Here is a 21,349-nt window from a genome sequence, read left to right on the forward strand (position 1 = left end):
AGGCCTCCGCCAGCAGAAAGCGGTGGATTGCTGAGGGCTCAGAAAACAGTGAGCATTTTTCCACAACAAAGCATCTTTTAATTAAGATATGTACATTGCTTTTTAAGACATAATGTTATTGGACACTTAACAGACTCTAGTACATGTAAACATAATTTTTTTAAAAGTAGTTAAGACCATTGGGGTTTTTTTAAGTCCTCACCAAGGATATGTTTACTGATTTTAGAGAGAGGGGAAGGAAGAGAGAGAGAGAGAGAGAAACATCGATGTGAGCGAGAAACACTGATTGGTTGCCTCCCATACATGGGACCTGCAACCTAGGTTATGTGCCCCGATCGGGAATCAAACCCACAACCTTTTGGCATACGGGGCGATGCTCCAACCAACTGAGCCAGCCAGCCAGGGGCAGGTAAGCGTAACGTTTACATGCACTGGGAAACCACAGACTGTGTGTGACTCGCTTTACTGCAATATTTGCTCTACCGTGTGGGTCATGGAACCGAGCCTGCGCTATCTCCAAGGCCGGCTGTGGTTGCAGACAGAGACTGAAGAACGGCGTAATTTAGTAAAACCAGCGTTTGCAGAAGAGCTCTCCGCTGTTCATGCTGGGCGGACGGCACATTGTAAGCAGCAAGGTCTAGAGGAACTTCCACTCAGCAGGTCCGCCCCGATAGCCGATAGCCGAAGCCTCCCTCCCCACGTGCGCATCCCAGGACAGGCAGGTGACGGCAGACAGGACACTGCAGCCGAGGGCCTGTATACTTCTGCTCGACTGGGGCCGCTTCTGTTTGTCCCCAGAGCTGTGCGTGCCAGCAGTACTTGCTGGAGGAACTATGGTCTCTAATGACACAATATGACCTAAACTCATGACCCACCCGTGCGAAAGTTAGTGTTTCTATGCAATGAAGTCATATGTTTGAAAAGTGCACAAACAAGTTGCTTAAAAAGAAACAAAACAAAATACCATCCAAGGAGGAGAAGGTGAGCAAAAGGCCAAAAAAATAATTTAGAGGACGTGAGCACAGAAATCTAAAAGGATCCAGCACTCGGATGGCTTCTAGTTTCTTTAAATTCTCCTTCAGTGGGTATCAGAGAGCACAGTCTGTATAATTCCGATTCCGAGCACGAAAGATGATAGGGGTTTCCATCCCCCAAGTAAAGACTGTCACACCAGAGACTGGCAAATAAAAAGTACATTTATCTACTTTAAGTGAAATAAAGTATGTAAGGCATGTAACTTTTAAAAGTAATTCCTGGCCTTTCGGTCAGTTGGTGACCTCTGCATGCTCACAGGCCGAAGCCGTGGCCCTGGGCGGGGCTCAGCCCTCCCGCAGGCAGCTACGCACCAGGGGCACTCGTGGTTCATGGAGTGCAGCCACTGTGCAAAAGAGCAGAACCACCACGCGACCCAGCTATTCCACCTCTGGACAGTCATCCAGAGAATGTGAACAGGTATGTGCACCCCACGTTCACTGCAGCATTCTTTACAACAGCCAAGACACGGAAGCAGCCCAGGTGTCTGTGGGTGAATGAATGGGCAAAGAAGAGGTGGTACAGAGACTTCAGGCAAGAGGGAGGCGTAGGTAAACACTGCTCACCTCCTTCCACAACCACAGCAAAAATTACAACTAAACTACAATACAACTATCACCTGGAATCATCAGAAAATTGAGCTGTGTGGGAGTCCTAAAACCAAGGAATTAATGAAGTCATATTCATTCAGCTGGGCAGGAGTGGGGGAGATGAGGTGGAATGGGTGGTCCCACACCCACATGTGGTAGATAAAAGTCAGGAAGGGTCTCTCGCGAGTGAGGGATCCCAGCCCCACACCAGACCACCCAGCCCAGGGTTCCAGCACCAGGAAGATAAGTTCCTATAACTTCTGGCTGTAAAAACCAGTGGGTTGGGGGCAGCGGAAGAAATTGCGTGATTCTCAGGCATCTCCTCTTAAAGGGTCCACAACCAACTTAGGACTTAATCGGACTCATTCCCTCTGGGCTTCAGCACTGGGGCGGGAGCTGGAACGGCGCCAGTGGCTTACGGGAAGAATCTGAAGTGTCTGGCATCAGGTTGAATGCCAGGGGACAACTCTCTCTGAGACGAAGCTCCAGAGGCCAGGCAGAGGCCCCTGTCCCTTTTCCGGGCCCTCCTGACACAGAGCCACCGAGCTGCAGCACCACATCTGAGACTCCATCAACCTGGGTCACGCAGGCTGCCCCACTCAGGCATTACCTAAAGCCCCATCCCATCCAAACTACGGGTGCACTTCTCGACACTAGGCCATGCTACTAAGACAGGGAGTCAAGGCAGCTTTACCTAATACACAGAAACAAACAGAGGGAGGCACCCAATGAGGAGACAAAGAAATGTGGCCCAAATGAAAGAACAGAACAAAACTCCAGACAGAGAACTAAATGAAATGGAGACAAGCAATCTATCAGATGCAGAGTTCAAAACATTGGCTATTAGGATGCTCAAGGAACTCACTACGTACTTCAACAGCATGAAAAAGACACCGGCAGAAATAAAGTTTACACTACGTTAAATAAAGAAAAATGTACAGGGAACCAATAGTGGAGTGGATGAAGCCAAGAATCAAATCAATGATTTGGAACATAAGGAAAAAATTCAATCAGAACAGCAAGAAGAAAAAAGAATCCAAAATAACAAGGCTAGGGTAAGGAGCCTAGGAACAACTTCAAACGTAGCAACATTCAAATCATAGGGGTGCTGGAAGGAGAAGAGGAAGTGCAAGAAATTGAAATCTTATCGAAAAAATAATGACAGAAAACTTCCCTAACTTGGTGAAGGAAATAGACATACAAGTCCAGGAAGCACACAGAGTCCCAAACAAGTTGGACCGACAGAGGCCCACACCGAGACACATCATAATTAAAATGCCAAAGGTTAAAGATAAAGAGAGAATCTTAAAAGCAGCAAGAAAAATGCAGAGAGTTACCTATAAAGGGGTTCCCACAAGACTGCCTAATGATTTCTCAAAAGAAACTTTGCAGGCTAGAAGGGAGTGGCAAGAAATACTCAAAGTGATGAAAAGCAAGGACCTACAACCAGTATTACTCTACCCAGCAAAGCTGTCATTTAGAATGGAAGGGCAGATAAGGTGCTTCTCAGACAAGGTAAAGCTAAAGGAGTTCATCATCACCAAGCCCTTATTTTATGAAATGTTAAAGGGAATTATTTAAGAAAAAGAAGATAAAAACTATGAAAATTAAAATGGCAATAAATTCACAACCATCAACAACTGAATCTAAAAAACAAACTGAGCAAACAACCAGAACAGAAACAGAATCAGACATGGAGGGTTATCAGTTGGGAGGGCGAAAGGGGAGGATAGAGGAAAGGGTGCAGGATTAGGAAGCAGAAATTGGCAGGTGCAGAATAGACAGGGGGATGTTAAGAACAGCAGAGGAAATGGAGAAGCCAAAGAACTTATATGCACGACCCACAGACATGAACTAAGAGGGGGACTGCCAGAGGGAATGGGGGTACTGGGCGGAGGGGGGAAAGGGAGAAATTGGGACAACTGTAATAGCATAGTCAATAAAATGTTTTTTAAAAAAGGAAGAGGTGGCATATACACAATGGAACACTACTCAGCCATAAAGAAAAGGAAGTCTCGCATTTGCAACAGTGCGATGGACTTGGAGGGTGTGACGCTAAGTGAGACAAGTCGGCTGGAGGACAAATGCCCTGTGACTTCACTGAAATGTGGGACCGGAAAAGCAGACAAGAAACCACCCGAACCAAAACAAGCTCCCCTCAGGTTCCAACCCCAGCCTCAGTTCCTAAGCCAGGGACCAAATGCTCCCTGCCTCCACTTTTCTGCCTGTACCACGGGGGACAGCAGGAGCGCCCTCTTCAGCAGGTGGCCGTCAGGGCTGGGGAACACTCTAGAATAGTGCCTGGCACAACATAAACACTAGTGCGGCCACCTGTGCTACTGCTCACTCCCAAGCAGCTGCCTGAATGATGCCATTAACGCCGAGCCAGGAGACCGCTCCCTGCTCGGAGCCCCGCAGGGCCCCACCTCCCTCGGAGCCCTGCTTTACCGAGGCCTCCAAGAGGGCCTGAGACAATGCGGCCAGGGCCAGCAACTCCATGAGCCAAGAGCAGGTTTCACACTTTTTGAAGGTTGTAAAAATAAAGAGAAGAAAAAGAGCCTGTGGCAGAGAGGGAAGTGGCCCACAGGGCTGGCTCCCTCCCTCCCTCCCTCCCTCCCAGACGTTTATAGACAGCGCTCCAGCCTCTGGCTGAGGGCCCTGTGCCATCTCCCAGCACCGTCCCTCCCCACGAGTGGCGCCAGCCATCCCAGCCCCACCCACGTCCCTCACACCCGCCCTGGGGCTCCTGCAATCACTGTCCCTCAGCCTGCGCCCCACCTGCTCAGGGAGGCCCCAGCAGCCCCCGCCGACACATGCACCCACCGCCCCTTCCCTCGGCTGCACTTTCCCGCTGCCCTGCTCTGCCCTGCACACTGAGGCAGTGGATGCCCGTTCTCAGCAGCAGTTACGTCCACGCAGCGCCGGGAGCACAGAACTGGCGAACCAGAAGCCACTGCTGCGCCAGGAAACCCAGGGCCAGATTCCATGAGGCCGCGCGCCAGTTATTGTCGGCCCGTCCAGATCACCTGTGCTCTGGCTGGCAGATGCCCTGTTTAATATACATTGTAACTCAGTCGCGCTGGACTGAGGGCCACAGGGCGGCTGAGATGTGAACGAGCTTGTCTGACACTCGTGTCTTTGACGTCAGGTGCCCCCGCCTCCCGCTGCTCAGGAACGTCAGGCAGGGCTGCAGTGCCGTGTTCTCTCAGCATCACTCACGACAACGAAGCACCAACCGATGCGCAACACGGAGAAGCACGGCACCACACACGCCGCAGAGAGGGCCCTGGGCACAGCTGCACCTGCAGCAAGTGCAGACACCCGGCGCTCCAGCCTGTCTGGGGCTGGGCTTGTCCGGCGACTCCATCCCTGTGTTTTGCCGTCCGGTGCACATTGGTGCACAACCCGGAAAGCTGACAGTTTTGATTCTGGGGTTACGGAGAAGTTTTAGGCAGTAGGTGAATTCGTGAACACGGAACCTACAGATAAGGGGGACTGGGTTTGTGTTTACTTAGAGAGGAAACTGCACTTGGGTGGGGGTCCCTGTGCTGTTCGCTGTAGGCTCCGTGCCTGGTGAGCGGTGGGGGCTCCACGAGCATTTGCCGAAGGAAGGGAGAGGGGAGGGCGGGATGTCTGGGAGGTGCCTGCTCTGGGGCATGGCAGAGGAAAGATAAGGAGAAATGAGGTGGAGCGAGGGGCAGGGTGGAGGGAACCTTAAGTGTGAAGTTTCCATCATGGGCCTTTAGGGGCCCCTGGAGTTTACACAGTAGTGCATCCTTGAAATGAAGCTGCAGAAAGCTTTATGCACAGGTGTTAGATGTGCCTCTGGAAACAGTGGCTGCAGCCATGGCTGGTGCAGCTCACTGGTCGGTGTCATCCCGCAAAGCGAAAGGTCACTGGTTCGATTCCCGGTCAGGGCACATGCGTGGGTTACAGGTTCAGTCCTCTGTTGGGCTATGTGCAAGAGGCAACAATCGATGTTTCTCTCTCACTGCCTTTCTCCCTCCCTTCCCCTCTCTAAAAATAAATAAATACACACATACTTTTTTAAAAAGAGAGAAACAGTGGCTGCAATGGGAGCGGACTGGAAGGGGCTGCAGGTGGGTATAGGGAGACAGAGGACCCAACACTGGTGACCTGGGAAGGGCAGACTTGGAGAGGGAGAGGGGAGAGGTGGCGAAGTTCCATCTCCGATTTGAGTCCCCTTAGCTACCCGTGAGGATTCCCTGCGATGGCAGGAAGCGCATGGGCGTGGGGTGCCCAGGAGGCAGGTCTGCAGGAGGGATGGCAATTTGGACGTAGCAGGTGTCTGAGGACAAGGAGCGGCTGAGACCCCAGGGGCAGGGAGACTGCTCTGCTTCGCTGCCCAGGGACTGAGTGGCACTCCCTGGGAGCAGGGAGCCAGGTATTAACAAAGGGAAGGGGTGGAGGGAGCCAGACATTAAGCCTAATAAGCCAGGGAGCTAAATCAGACAAGGAGCCTGACTAAGCTTGGAAGTTGTACCTTCAGACGCCCCAGGGGGCTGCGTCACTGCCCTGCCAAGAGATTAATGCCCCAGCCCCCATGCAGGGAGGAAGGAATAAACCATAAAGGGGCAATCCTCTGCGGGGCGTGTGTGCAGTCGCAGCCAAGAGAGCATGGGGGGAAGTTCTACTGAGGCATGCAGTGTAGGAACTAAGACGGCAACCATAAAGGTCTGTCTGTCTGTCTAGACGGGAAAAGGATCCAATTGGATGAGGGACCCAGAACCCTGGAAGACCTAGGAGATGGACTGGTTAGGGGCAGGACCCCACGCTAGCCCATGAAGCACTGGGAAGTTGATTAGTTAGTTTGAACGAGCGGCTGATCCTTCCCAAGCCTGAGATAATTAATACCACCCAAGCTTAATAAACTCTCTCTGGCTGGGTGACGCGCACTGAGGCCTTCTCTCTCCGGGAGGCTCTGCGGGCCTTGCAGCTGGCGGGGCCTGGCACCGCATGGGCTCCAAGCACAGGCTCCGAGTGTGAGCCTGGGAACAGGAGTGACGCAGCACCTGCCGGACGCAGCTGGGAACCGAGACCACACTAGCTGGACAGGGACGAAGGCTGACCGGGACTGAGCTTTGCCGTGGACTAAAGCAGTGGTGCCAAGTTTCTGGGCCTGATGAAGACAAGGCAGGACCGACAGAGATGACACGAGGGGAAGCTGGCGGCAGCCTTCTATTTTCATCCCAGTAAATCTTCCCACAACACCTCAACCTCCCCCGTGTGGGTCCCCAGAAATGCTTTCCTCACTATGCTGGGAAGGGACCCCATTCCCACCCACAGCAGGGTAAGACGTGGAGTTAACGGTCCTGAGGGTCCCTGCTTGCTGCGAGTGGTCTTGGTACCAGAACAGCCTAACCGCATTCTTTTTTTGGTGAGGTGGGGGCAGGGTGGAGGTAAGAAGGAGGACTGCAATTTCTAAGTTGCTTTCTCATAGGTTGTCATTTGGTCCTATTTCTTTATCCTATACTTACATGTAGCTGCTTATTTAAACCTGTGCTTCTCAATCGGGGGTGATTCTGTCCCCCAGAGGACACTTGACAAAGTTTGGAAACATTTTTGACGGTTACCATGGGGGCAACGCCGCTGGTACCGAGTGTGCTGCTCTATGGCCTACAACGACAGGCAGCCCCCGCCATAGAGAATGACCTGGCCGCAAACGTGGACAGGGCGGAGGCTGGGAAACGGGGACTCAGACGCAGGAATCGAAACACCCATCACACTCAAGTCCACCTTGCTGGCTACAGCCAATACTTCCGGTCCCTGAGATTTTGGGGTCCCGATTCTAAGACACTGAGAGGAAGGCCACCCCTCCAGTGGTCACCTCCAGCTTTGATAAGCACGCTTCCTCCTACACCTGTGTCTTTCTAACTCACAGTGCGCTGACCAACACCCTCAGGGAACTTGTACCCAACCAGTTGTGAGCCTGGCTAAAGGACTGGCTCAGGATTATCTTAATATCTCTATGGCCTCCTCTTCCTGCCCCCAAGAACATTGTGGGGGACCCAATTAGATGCTTCCCACTTCTACACGTACCACCTGTTTACCTGATCGGCTGGACTAGATATTTCACCACCTGCCAGAAGAGGAACTGAGGGTGATGTCACACGATTTCTTCTTAGTGATTCATGCTGATTTTAAAGATTTTATTTATTTATTTTCAGAGAGAAGGGACAGGAGAGAGAAAGAGAGGGAGAGAAACATCAATGTGTGGTTACCTCTTGTGCATTCCCTACTGGGGACCTGGCCCGCAACCCAGGCATGTGCCCTTACTGGGGATCAAACCTGTGACCCTTCGGTTCACAGGCGGACACTCAATCCACTGAGCCACACCAGCCAGGGCTTCGTGCTGGTTGCAAAGCTCATGAGTGCAGCTGCCTCTTAGGAGGATGACAGCGAGTCGGCTGCTCTCTAGTTGGGAGACTTCACCGTGCCAATTCTGCTTCCTTCCGAGGCCTGGGACCACACTTACCAGATGCCCGTTTTTTGGCGGTATGCCGCGAGGTTGCATCTGAGACTTGCTTTTAAGTTCTTGCCAGATCCTACCATGTCAGATGCAATCAGTGCAGAGAACTCCAGGGACACAAACAGATATTGGCACACCCCCGTTCGAGCAGTGTTACGACAGCCCAAAGGTGGAAACAGCTGAGGTGTCCATGGGAGAGTGAATGGATGCACACAATGTGGTGTGTCTGTGCAAGGGAGTAGGACTCAGCCTTAAAAAGAAAGGACATTCTGACACCTACTACAACATGAATGAATCTCGAGGATATTATGCTCGGTGAAATACGCCAGTCACGAAGGGACAGACGCCACGTGGTTCTACTCATAAAAGGTTCCTGGAGGAGCCAGATTCACAGAGATAGGAAGTAGATGGGTGCTGGGGGCTGGGGAGTGAGTGTCTGTTTAATGGGGACAGAGCTGCAGCTGGGGAAGATGAGGAAGTTCCAGAGATGGATGCACAGCAATGTGAATGCACTCAATGCCACTGAACTAGACACTTACAAATGGTGAAAATGGTTTTTTAAAAAAGATGCAACTAGTGCTCCAGGAGACTTGCACTTCAGAGCGCTGCTATTCTACCATGGTGGATGGAGACTCGCCCACAAACAGGGCATTCTCCATCACAGAAGTAAGTGGCAAAGCGGCACTGAGAACTTCTTTCCATCTTTCCCTACTGACAGCTGGCCTGAGTGACAGGGCCCGGTAGCTTCATCGAGAGACTGGCTCCAACACCCAGGAAACCCCACAGGGCTGTGAGTGACATGGAAGGTCCCTGTCCCCACCTCTTAGCACTTACACCCCCAAAATGCCTTAGCAGTTCAAAAGCATGGTTAACGGCAAATGGGAACAAAGGGCCCTGCATTTGGTGTTTTGAATCGTTCTGATGAGCAAGTTTAACGACCACACAAAGGGCTACACAGAGGAGTCCTTGGAACTTGTCACCAAGGGTGACCAGGGAAGAATCACACCTCCAGAATGACCTGGGCCGGCCACCAGTAGAAACAGTCTTTCAGCGAGAGGCTGAAATGGGGCAAATCCTGACGGAAGGACAGAAGTGTGACCTCAAGGCCAGAAGGCGAGTGATAAGAGAGGAGCTGCTCTGGCCAGTGTGGCTCAGTTGGTTGAAGCACCGTCCTATAACCCAAGAGTTGTGGGTTCGACCCCCACTCCAGGCGTGTATGGAAAGCAACCGATTGATGCTTTTCTCTCACATAGAGAAATCTCTCTCTCTCTCTCCCTTCTCTCCCTAAAAGCAATGAAAAAATGTCCTTGAGTGAGACAGAAAAAAAAAAAAAAAAAAAAGGCTGGGTTGAGTGGCTCAGTGAATTGAGCATTAGCCTGTGAACCGAAAGGTCACTGGTGCACTGCCTGGGTGGAGACGGTTTGCACAGAGAGACAGTCTCCCACAGAGAGACCAGGTTGCGGGTTTGATCCCCAGTAGGGAGACGTGTGAGAGACAACATGGCCAGGTAGGTCAGTGGTTAGAGCGTCATCCAAACACACCAGAGTTGTGGGTTTGATCCCTGGTCAGCACACATACAGGAAGCAACCAACGAATGCATAAATAAGTGGAAAAACAAATCAGAGTTTCTCTCTCCCAAAAATCAATAAATTAAATTTTTTTTAAAAAAGAGGGGCTCAGTGTTCTGCTTCCTTATTAACACATCTGAAAAAGAACATGGGAAAGATCAAGAGCCAGGAGGAGACGTCCCTGCCCTGTCTAGGATTCCCTGAAGGTCACTGGCTGGGTCCTTGCTTGATTTCACACTATTTTCCGGTGTCAGGAAGGAGGCACCTTCAACATCAAGGTAGTTCAGACCCAGAAGAAGCATTTGCCCCGTGGGTATTTCTCGTGACTCTGGGTACAAGGCCAAATGCTGAATTGCAGGGGCACCAGCAAAACATTCCTCGCCCCACCCCGCTGCCGCGGCCTTGGCAGGAACGGCAGTCAACTTTCCTCTTAGGCATTTACAAATAATTATGTTAATTCAATTGACTGTACAGAAGCCAAAATGACATGGCCAAAAACCTTTAATGAAAAGAAATTATTTTTAACAGATTAATATAGCTGTGGCTACTATCCACCTGAAATCTTCCAAAAACCCCAACTGGCCTTCCAACTTTTTTTAGAAAAAACAATGATGTGGGAAAGAAAGAACAAATGTTAGCAGAGGCGGCTGTAAGGAGGGCAGAGGAAATCGAACACCTGACAGAGGCCAGTGGGTTTCTCTTTCAGCAGATAAAAAGCATTCTGTTGAAGGTGGAAGGCAGGAAAGAAAAACGTTCACAGGCAATGCCAGAAAAAAACCTGTTTGCTCTCAGTGGCCCGGGGAATTGTTCCAGGGCACTGCATTTCTGTAAAGCGACAGCTGCAACAGTGTCAGGGTCTGTGAGGCTTGGCAAAGGCCCCCCACAGCAAGTTTGCAGTGCGGACTCACCACCGTCCCCCCTGCCTGCGCTCATCACCAAGCTGACCAGGTCAGTCATGGCCCTAGAAAAAGAATGGTAATGATCACGGGTCTTTTCTTTTTTTTTAGATTATTTATTTATTTGTTTGTTTTTAGAGAGAGGGGAAGGGAGGGAAACAGGGAGAGAAACATCAATGTGTAGCTGCCTCTCATGTGCCCCCCTACTGGGGACCTGGCCTGCAACCTGGGCGTGTGCCCTGACTGGGAATCAAACTGGCAACCCTTTGGTTCTCAGGCCAGCGCTCAATCCACTGAGCCACACCAGCCAGGGAATGGGTCTTCTACAGGGGCTGGCAAACTGGGCCCTCCACCAGCCACCTGTTTTGTAAACAAAGTTTCATGGGAACCTGGCCATGCCCACTTGTTTCCACGTGGTCTGGGGCTGCTTTTTCCAGTTGAGTAGCCGTGACAGGGACTGTGGTCTGCAAAGTCTCACATCTGTACTGATGGCTCATTAGAGAAAAAGTCTGCAGGTCCCTGCTCAACTGTATCTAACTGGTTTGTTCTAGAAGTGGGAACTATTCCCAGTAATCAAAATGCAGCCTGCTGGGCTCACGGGAAGCTCCCATTTTTAATCCCCGACACACAGGAGGGAATGGAAGAGTGATTCTGGTGAAGTCCCGACTGAATTCCAGAGGCACCCTGTGCTGGGAGCAAATGGGCAAGAGGTTGGTTTCTGAGTCTCTCGCGATCCCTACAATCCGAAGGATGCTGGCTGTCACTGTATTAAAGGAGGTCGGCCACCAGCTCCTGCATCAGGAAAATTCCAGACCCTTGCAAAGACCGTCATTAGTATTCCTTCTAGAATGGCAATGGTGTGAGCCTGAATATACTCTACGTCCCGCATCCCAAGGTCAGGAAGAAAACAATGTCACGTGCTTACAGGTGCAGGGCTGGGCAGGCGGGACATAATTCTCCTCCTAAGATTTAAATGCACGACACTGCTGTATTTGGTGGAAGTGGCATTTTAATGCATGGGGAAGGAATATGTTCTATAATGCAGAGAACAGGCAAAGAGCCAAACACCTGACAAGCACCTGTTCATATAGCCACCTGCCACAGGTAATGGTGAGTGATGGGCCGAGCATGTGACTTCAGTCCCACACAGGTGCAATGGAACTGAAAACCCCCATTGCCTGGTGGCACTGTGGCCATCGTAACGTCCCATGGCAGTGAGTGACTCCCGCGTCCGTGCTGATGCTGGTGTGGACAGGCCCCCTGCGCCGCTGGCCGCGGGAACGTGCGGCCTGTGCCCCCACGCACAGGACGCAGCACTTGGTGGTGGAGATTCATGACTGTGCCGTGGCCGACCTGTTTCTGCACGGCACTTTGTACCATGCCCCTAGAGTACACCCTGTCTACTCACAAATAAAAACAGTCTGGGACCCTGGCAGCAGCCCCCCACATCTCATTTACGTGAGGGCATCGCTTTCTCTCCCGCTCGGTGGGATCTCAGGCTGCGTTGTAAATGGGGTGCAGCCCGAGTGTGCGGGGTTCACAAAGTCTCAGCGGTGGGCAGCAGTGCCCTGGGCCTCACAGCCACTCACCTCACTCATCGACACACTCAGAACCCCTCCCCGTCCTGCCAGCTGCGGTCGTGGCCACTGTGAGGTCTCCCCGGCACGCCCACTTTGCCGCCTCCACTTGGTGCAGCCTCGGAGCAGCGGGCCATGCCACCTGCGATGTCCACGCAAGGACAACACGGCCTAGCAACGCATTTCTCAGAATGTGTCTCTGTCACTAAGCACCACGTGACTCCGCGTTATAGCAAATTATACTCATAGGGATTTAAATTTAGAAGCTTTTCAAACAAGAAGCTAGTTCTTAAGATCTCCCCTTTTCTCTCTTCACTTAGCAGGTTCCCAAGAGTTCAACGCTCAAAGAGCCCAAGGTCAACATTTATTTTAACTTTAAAATATCTAAAAATAACTATATGTTGAAAAGAATCTAAGAAATGAGTACCAGTTACTTGAAAACTTGTTCTCACTTACGAGTAACCAGAAATAGAAGATTCCTGTGGTAGGCTGAGTAGGATTTCCCCAAAAGTCCTGCCCACCAGAACCTCAGAATGTGGCCTGATTTGGAACTGGGGTCTTTGCAGAACTAACTGAGGGTCTCAAGATGAGATCACCCCGGCTTTAGGATGGGCCCTAGACACAGTAACTGTTGTGTTTATAGGAGAAGAGAGAGAGATTTGGACCCAGAAAGACAGACAGACACACAGGAGACAGACGCAGCACACAGAGGAGAAAGCCAAGTGAATATGGAGGCAGAGATGAAGCCATAGCTCAGGAAGGCCACCTTCCAGAAGCTGGAAGGGTCAGGAGGGGCTCGCCCCAGAGCCTCCCGAGGGCCCGCAGCCCTGCTGACACCTGGATTTGAGACTTGCGGCAGCTGGCCCTGCGCGAGCACACATTTCTGTGATCGCCGGCGGCCCAGTTCGCAGTAGTTTGTTACAGCAGCCCTGAGAAACAGACGCAGGTCCTCGACAGTCAAAGCTTTTTCTTTTTCTTACAAGATTTTATTTACTTATTTTTAGAGAGGGGAAGGGAGGGAGAAAGAGAGGGAGAGAAACATCCATGTGTGGTTGCCTCTTGCATGCCCCCTACTGGGGGCCTGGCCTACTACCCAGGCCTGTGCCCTGACTGGGAATCGACCCTTCGCTTCACAGGCCAGTGCTCATTCCACTGAGCCACAGCAGCCAGGGACCAAAGCTCTTAATTGTGTCGCCAGTGGTTATTTTTGTCCACGTGAAAGGGGGCATTCTTTGGCCAAACTGTGGGTGCCACCAGGTGAGTGGGCACTCACGGGGTCACTGTGGGAAGGACTGGCTTCGTTGGGATCACAGTCACAGCAAAGCATCCCTCTGGGCTGTGCAGAAGGTGAACACTCCCATTAACTGAGAGCAGCCCCAGCTATAGAACCCCAGGAACAAAGATGCTCAGGGTCCCATCGGGAAGGCTCTGGGGTTTACCTTCACTGGCTCTGCTGGCTGTGACTGCAGACCAGCTGCCCCACCAATGCAGCGCCTCTGGGGCAGCGTCAGCAGGAGGCCGACGACACCCCTCCAGCAAGGAGTTAGGGCCATAGACTTATCAGCATCCCTGGGAGGACGTGGCCCACCTCCGACACACCCCACATCACTTTCCCTTTAGTGGGCGTGTTGTTGTGGAGCTTTAAATAGCTAGATTCAGGGTACCATGTGGATGAGCCCTGGAAACATTAGTAAGAGCAACCAGATGCAAAAGGCCATGTACTGGAGAATTCAGAGGCATTTGTCGAGAATTGGCAAATCTACACAGGTAAGAAGTAGATCCCCAGAGGCTTGGGGACAGGGAGGTGGGAAGTGACTGCTAATGGGTATGGGACTTCCTTCTGGGGTGATGAGAATGTTCTGGAATGAGACAGTGGTGATGGTTGCACACCTCTGTGAATATATCCTTTAAAACCACTGAACTGTGCACTTCACAAGGGTGAGTGTTATGGTGTGTGAGTTATAATGCCCCAGTTTAAAAAGCAGCAGAGTGGCCAACCCTCAGACCGCAGGGCTCTCCCTAGCAAACAGGGAAGCTGGAGGGCCTTCCCCTTTGGAGCTTTTGGAACCTTCTAGAAGAGTGACAAACACCAAAAGGGAAGTTTTAGCTTCCTGGTAATAGCCAGGTGGGGCTAATCACAAACTTTTTAAAAGCAGTAATTTCCAGGACGTGACTGCAAGTGTTCCTCAAATTTCTGGAACAGACCACTGTGGTTACACTTCATTTTTAAAAAAGCTATTTTCACTTACATATTTATTTTGCACTTTATTAATAAAGTTATACTTTTAAAATAGAAAAAAAGAGCTAAGCTGTGTTTGCCGTTGCAACCCTTGTACCTGGTGCACAGCAGGTGCCTGTGATACTCTGCAGAACGAATGAGCGAACGCACCTGCACACCACCAAGCTCTCCCTAAGCCGTAAGGACCTGCGGCTGTGCCTCCAATTTTACAGACGGGAAACTGAGGAGTAGAGGGAGGAAGGATCGACCACGTTTGTGTCCGTGTGGCGCTGTGTGTGTGTGTGTGTGTGTGAGAGAGAGAGAGAGCGAGAGAGAGAGCGAGAGAGAGAGCGAGAGAGAGAGCGAGAGAGAGAGAGAGAGAGAGAGAGAGAGAGAGCGCGCGCAGCTGTGGCCCCTTCCTCCACCTTCAAAGCAAGCAGCGTAGCATCTTTTCTTCTCTCTCTTAAAAGACTTCATGTATTTATTCCTTAGAGAGCGGGGAAGGGGTGGAAAAAGACAGGGAGAGAACATCTCGCACACCCCTAACCAGGGGTCTGGCCCACAGCCCAGGCACGTGCCATGACCAGCAATGGAACCGGTGACTTTTTGGTTCACAGGCCGGTGTTCAGTCCACTGAGCCACACCAGCCAGGGCGGTGTGACATCTTCTCACCTCTCTCTCTGACTCTGCTTGTACCCTCTCATCTCCTTCTCAGACCTGGACCCCTGCCTCGCTCTCAAAAGGACCCTTGATGACACTGGGTCCACCTGGGTAATCCGGGAAGAATCTCCCCACCTCTAGATCCTTCCTGTAATCAGAACTGCAAAGTCCCACCTGCCCCAGACGGGCACATCCAGTGTTCAAAGTTCTCAGTGGCTAGGATACAGGTGTCTCGGGAGGTTGTTATTCTGCCAGCCACACTGGTTACGATGTTTCACCAGATCAGTGTGGTGGGAGAGGCCAGCTACAAATTACAGAGCAGGTGTCCCTCAGTGCGGGAAGCCAAGACTCTTCAAGCGTAACACATGCTGGGGAGGAAGGGGTGGGACACCTTCTGGGGACGAACAAAAAAGCCCCAGAACGGCAGGGGCTGCAGACCCCTGGGCTCACGTGAGGCAGACGCCCAAGGCTTCGCCTCTGGTTACAGAACACATTAGCGGGATCACTGCCCTACCGTCAGAAGTGCTTCGTCTTCATCTCTGGTGGGCTCTGCGTTACTCAGCCCCGAGCTTCTCTGCCCCCCTCCTTCCTCCCTCTACCCCCAACCTCTATCAGGTAGTGACTGCTTTCTAAACATTGTTCACAGCCTCTGTCCTGCCCCTACTCCATCCCCAAGTGCCACCACCCTAGGGTCCCTGAAGGCCTATTCTTCACTGTCCTTGAACCCTGAAAGACCATGGGATGGGGTAAAGAGAGCAGAAAAGAGGCCCCTGATCTGAGGGCAGGTAACAGTTTTCCCCTTCTCCAATGCGAGATAAATTTGGGAGGAGTCTGACCTGGCCACTTACTCGCTGCACAGACCTTCGCTGTGTGAGGAAGAGTCCCACCAGCCGACGACCTCAGGGCCCATCATCTGCCCACCTACATACACTCTCTCCACACATGTACCTCTGACACATCTGTCTGTGAACAGAGTGAAAGTCTGATCTCTTTCCACACTGGTCACATCCACGTCGTCCCCCAACAGACCTCCCTATACCCAGCCTCCGCGTTGCCAAGCTACCCTTCAGCCACTGACGGAAACAGCCATGAAGTCCTATACGGTAGCCCCCCCCATGAAGTGCCCGTGCCAGCCCCACCTGATCAGCAGCAGCCTTCCTGACCCTGAGACTTTGCAAGTGGTGCCCCCATGCCAACAGCTGCTCAGGCCTGGCCCAGCCACCGCCCCTCAGGAGAAAGAGGGCTTCCTGCCCATGCCTGGGCCATGTACCACGACGAAACTCCGACCCCACCTCTCTGTCTCAACCCCTGTTATAATGGATGGCACGGAGGACTTTGTGACCATCTGCTATGTGGCGGAAACCCTGGTACAGACTCAACTTTAGGAAGTAGGAATCTGTCCATATCAATAACCCAGCTACAGACCACTGACATTGGCATGCCGTCCGCGTCCCCGTTCCTTCAGGGCTGTCTGATCTTTGCCCCTCAGTCTCTCGGTTCCCGGTCTCAGACCACTTCTTACACTTCTGCCCCACACCCACAGCCACTTTCACGGAGCTCTAGTTCTTACAGCCCCTCTTATCTATGATGACATCCACACACTACACAATCCACCCTCCACCCACTCCCTTTATTATCCTCACCTGAGGACTTTTTTTATTGCTTTTAAAGGGGGGAGGATGGAGAGAGAGAGAGAGAGAGAGAGAGAGAGAGAGAGAGAGAGAGAGAGAGATTGAGATTGGTTGCCTCCCCTCCTGCAAGCGCCTGAACCAGGGACCGAACCTACAGCCTAGGTATGTGCCCTGACTGGGGACTGAACCTGCAACCTTTTGGTTTATGCTCCAACCAACTGAGCCATGAAGGCCAGCTCACAATCCACCCTTTTAAGGTATACAATTGATGGCTAGTACATTGAGAGTCATACATCCATCACAACCAATTTTAGAACATTTTTAACACACCCAAAGGAAACCCCTCACTTTCCTTTTAGCTGTCACTCCCCACCTCCTCCTCCCTCCAGCCCCAGCAACTACTAACCCGCTTGTTGTCTCTATGGATTTGCTTGTTCTTATATTTCACAGTATATGGCCTCCTGCGTCCAGCTTCTCTCACTTGGCACGGCGTGTTCAAGGCTCGCCCACGCCGGAGCCTCCATCAGAACTGCCTTTCTTTTGGGGGGAGAGCAGTCCCACTGTGTGGACAGACCGTATGTTATTTCTCCACTCACCGGCTGTGGGCCCCGGGGCCACTTCCATCTTTTGGCCATTGGGAATGGTGTGCCCATGAACACCTGTGTGCCAGCTTTTGTGGGGAGGACCTGTGTTCTCTTCTCTCTTAGGCACGCACTTAGGCGTGGAGACCGATGGATCTTATGGGAATCCTGTGTTGAACCTTCTGAGGAGCTGCCCGATGGCTTTTCAAAGTGGCCGCCCCATTCTGCAGTCCCACCAACAGTGCTTAGGGTCTCAGGGTCTCTCCGTCTTCCCAGCGCCCTTTAAATTATTTCATTAGGAGCCCCCAGGTGGACGCTGCAAAGGGTCTCAAGGACCCGTCGTCGGTCACCACATTCTGGCACCGAGAACGCCACAGAACCGCCTCCCTTCCTGCTTGGGACACTCGCTGCTGCCGAGCGTTCTGCACGACGCTGTGTCTGCGCAGTCACTGTCCCCTGGAAAACGACGTCCTGTCACTTGTCAAGGGGACTAGAGTGCACTAACCCCACTGTGGGTCTGCTCTTCTTTCTAAGTTCATTTCCGCTTTGCGAGTGAATCTCAGCCAATGAAGTCACCCATACACAGCACGTAGCTGTCCTTGTGTGCAGGGTCCTGCCTGATTTCAGTGAAGTCACTCGCTGTGGCCCTTCCCTCCCTCTACCCCACACTGCCACGGAGGCGCACCCCCTAGACCACCTCTCTCTTCGGCCTTTCTCGCCTCCTGATATCCACTCCTAAGAGTGACCAGCTGGTAGCATGTACTGGAATCAGGTAGTGGTGACAGCTGCACAGCTCTCTGAATGTACTAAAAACCACTGACAGGCACACTTCAGTGAATTATATGGCATGTGAATTACATCTGAATAAAGCTGTTATGTTGAAACAGGGTGATACTTTAAAACATAACCAGCCACCTACAATGTGTTAAATGTATATACTTCAACCTTTAGAATAGTTTTTCAAGAGATGATATGAATCGGTGTGGGTATTTGCTACTTTGAACATAACCAATTGCAACTGTATCCTCAGTAGAAACTATTAACTTATCTAAGAACAAAAGCAGAGAAGCAAGGAAGTTGCAATGTTTGCACCCACAGCCACTTTAACAACAACAAAGTGAGCAGAGCTGCAGGGTCCTTTCACTGAGGTCTCCGGGAGGACACTATTTTAATTGGTTTGTCCCTCCCCCACCTGCCACATTCCTGCTCCAAAAATGTCCTACAGGCAGCTCCCGAGCGTGACTGCAATTATTTTGTACCTGGAGAGGGTTTGCAAACCACAGTAGCTCTTCACTACTTTCAGAGGGAAAGTAACGTTTAACTAACAAATTAACAAGAAACAGTAATTGTTTGAACTTCCTGAAGTTCTCTGGGCTTTAAATTGTTTAAGAAAGCTGTGATGAATATGTTTGAAAAGTCAGATGGAATCTGAAGAAATGGAAACAGGCCCCAGGCTGAGTGAGGAAGAATGAAGGAGACTTTGATTTAAGGATCAGAAATATGCTAAACATGTGGAAGGTAAACACCCAGGGAAGCACAACTAGTAACCACAGCCCTAGTCCCAGTGGCTGGCGACCAGGGAAACAGTAATTGCTATTATGAGACAAAAATGAAAATTATACCCCTGGCTTATGCCAGAAACAATGTAGGTGCCACTGCAGCTTTCCAAGTGGGGGCATTCTCAAGTCGACTTAAAATAAGAGAGAGAGAGAGAGAGAGAGAGAGAGAGAGAAGGGAATCACAGAATCGCTTTTCCATTGCTCTAACGTATGTCATTTAACAGCGAAAAGCTGATGGAAAGTAAAACAAAGTATGTTTACAAGAACTAAATGTATTATGCCTTCTGGCTGTATGTTCTTATGTTGCGTCAAAATAACTTTTCTTCTCAAAAGGACTTGACTCATAGAAATTGCAAACTCTTGATGAAGCGTAAACTCTGATTCAGTCCAGACAACAACCGAGACGCTCGAATTTTCAAGGCTCTTTGTTACCTGGGATCTCAACTCAAAAATACAACCTGAAGACACCGGGCACGAGCGTTTGCACACACTCTGTGACGCGAACTGCGCGCCCACCACTCGCCGGGCCCGCGGCGATGCACCACGCACACGCAGTCCCATCAGACCCCCAACCGGCCCCCATTCCCCGTTTAACGACGGGGACGCTGAGGCTTAGCGAGACGACACCGGGACCGGGACCGGGACCGGCTCCGATTCGACACCGAAGCCCGAGCTCTCCAGGCAGCTGCGGGACTAACCACGCAGCGGACTCGCGCAGAACCACCCCCAACCGCCCTGGGCCTGGGACTGTCGCGCCGCCCTGCCCCTCGCCAGGCAGCCAGGACAGGAGGCCCTTCAGCCTCTGGCCGGAGACCCCCAGCGAGGCGCAGGGAAGAGTCGGGCTCCTCAAGGCGGGGGCGGGACTTCAGGAAAACGTTCACCCCCCCGGGCCGGGAATCTCTCCCTTCGCTCCGATTGCCACGGAGCCGCAGCGGACGGGAGCCACAACAGCCGCGCCAGGAAAGCGGCCGCGCGCCGCCGCGGTTCTCCCGCCGGACGCCGGAGCGAGTACCCAAAGCCCCGCGGCGCCGGGCACTGTGCGGCGATCAGCACGCCCCCGGTTCTGCCCCAGCCGCCCCTGCACCCGCAGCCCGCTGACCGCTCCCTCCCGGGCGAGGGGACGCTGCGCGGTCGGGGGCTGGGCCTCGGGGGGTCGCGGGTGGCGGCCGTCGCCCGCGTCTCCGCGGCTCTGCGTTCGCCAGACACACACCCGCCCGCCAGCCCGGGGGCGCCCACCGGCCCCGCCTCAGGCCCAGGCCGCCCTGGGGCGCGACGGCGCGGGCCCACGGCCCGAGACCTCCCTCCCGGGCGCCGCGCTCCTCGGGCCCGCCCTCCGCCCTCACCTCGGCTCGGCCCTCGCAGGCTGCTCGCGGCTGCGGCTCCGCCAGTCCCTGAGCCGCCGCCGCTGCCCACCTCGGCGGATCCACGGCCGCGGCCGCTCGAAGCCGGAAGCTGGAGGCCGCGCGGGCGAAACGCGCAGGCGCGGCCCCTCCCCGAGGGCGGGGCCCTGGGGGCGGGGCCCTGGGGGCGGGGCCCTGGGGGCGGGGCCCTGGAGGCGGGGCCCTGGAGGCGGGGCCCTGGAGGCGGGGCCCTGGAGGCGGGGCCCTGGAGGCGGGGCCCTCTGGCGGGGGCGTGGCGGTCGAATTTTGCTGCAGGCGGCTCCTGGGGAGGCTGGGTTGGGGCGTCCATCCTGCGCGTGCGCGCGTGGGGACTACTGGGGAGGGTACTTGCGACGGGGGCGCGGGCGACCCCTGGTGGGCGGGTCAGGGAGGCGCGGGCCACCGGTGGCCGGGGCGATCTGCGGGGCGGGAGTCCGGGTGGACTGGGGCTGCGGGGAGGATCTGGTGCCTGGGCTGTCCGCGGGCGCCTGGGGACAGTGGTGGGGTTGAGGGCTACTCTGGGTAAGAAGTCGGAGAGGGGCGGGTTCAAGAAATGGAGAGAACAGAGTTGTCACCTCCGAAGAAGGGGTAGTGCCGACTACAGGAATAGCTGCCTGAAAGTCTGGGACCTCTCTGGGGGCCCAGACACCCCAACACAGGTGCCCCCGAACACATACCAGACACTCAGGCAGGGGCCATCATGCCCCAAACAGGATTTCAGGCACCAGAAAAGTGTTCAGACGCCCACCCTGGTCTGTCAGATCCCCAATACCAGCATTCACAATCTCAAAGACGTGGCAAATGTCCCCAAAGCACCACACGGCGTCACCCAGGAGCCACCAGACACCCCCAAGCAGGCTGTCAGAGCCCCAGAAACTCGTAAGAGACCCTACACAGGCCATGAGAGATCCTTCCCCGCAATGCAAACCAGATGCTCCTGGGGCAGATGTGATCAGATACCCCGGCACAGTTGCTCAGGGTCTGAAGCGCATACCGGACACCCCCAAACGAGTGTTCCCAGACACCTGTGGGCAGGCCAGATGCCGCCCTCAGTGCCAGCACCTCCGCAGGTGCCATCAGACATCCCAGCCCGGGACTGCTGGGCCGATCCAGGTCCTCCCCAGGTAACAGGAGAGGAGCTGAGCACCTCTCACCCAAATCAAACTCA

At 53.2% G+C, this 21,349-nt stretch overlaps 1 protein-coding gene across 4 annotated transcripts in view; it reads right to left on the reverse strand.

Annotated features, from left to right (window-relative positions):
* ARHGEF18 (Rho/Rac guanine nucleotide exchange factor 18) overlaps positions 1 to 21,349 on the reverse strand; it is a 76,175-nt gene that overhangs the window by 27,029 nt on the left and 27,797 nt on the right. The window contains exon 1 of one of the 4 annotated variants that reach the window (XM_053912376.1): positions 20,146 to 20,262. The exons of the other annotated variants lie outside the window; for them this stretch is intronic. The gene's annotated coding sequence lies outside the window, so the exon portion shown is untranslated. Of the gene's footprint in view, positions 1 to 20,145; positions 20,263 to 21,349 lie in introns of those variants that run through there. 4 annotated transcript variants of the gene reach the window in all.

This window comes from Desmodus rotundus, chromosome 10, assembly GCF_022682495.2.
Source record: "Desmodus rotundus isolate HL8 chromosome 10, HLdesRot8A.1, whole genome shotgun sequence".
In the NCBI taxonomy this organism is placed as follows: Eukaryota; Metazoa; Chordata; class Mammalia; order Chiroptera; family Phyllostomidae; genus Desmodus; species Desmodus rotundus.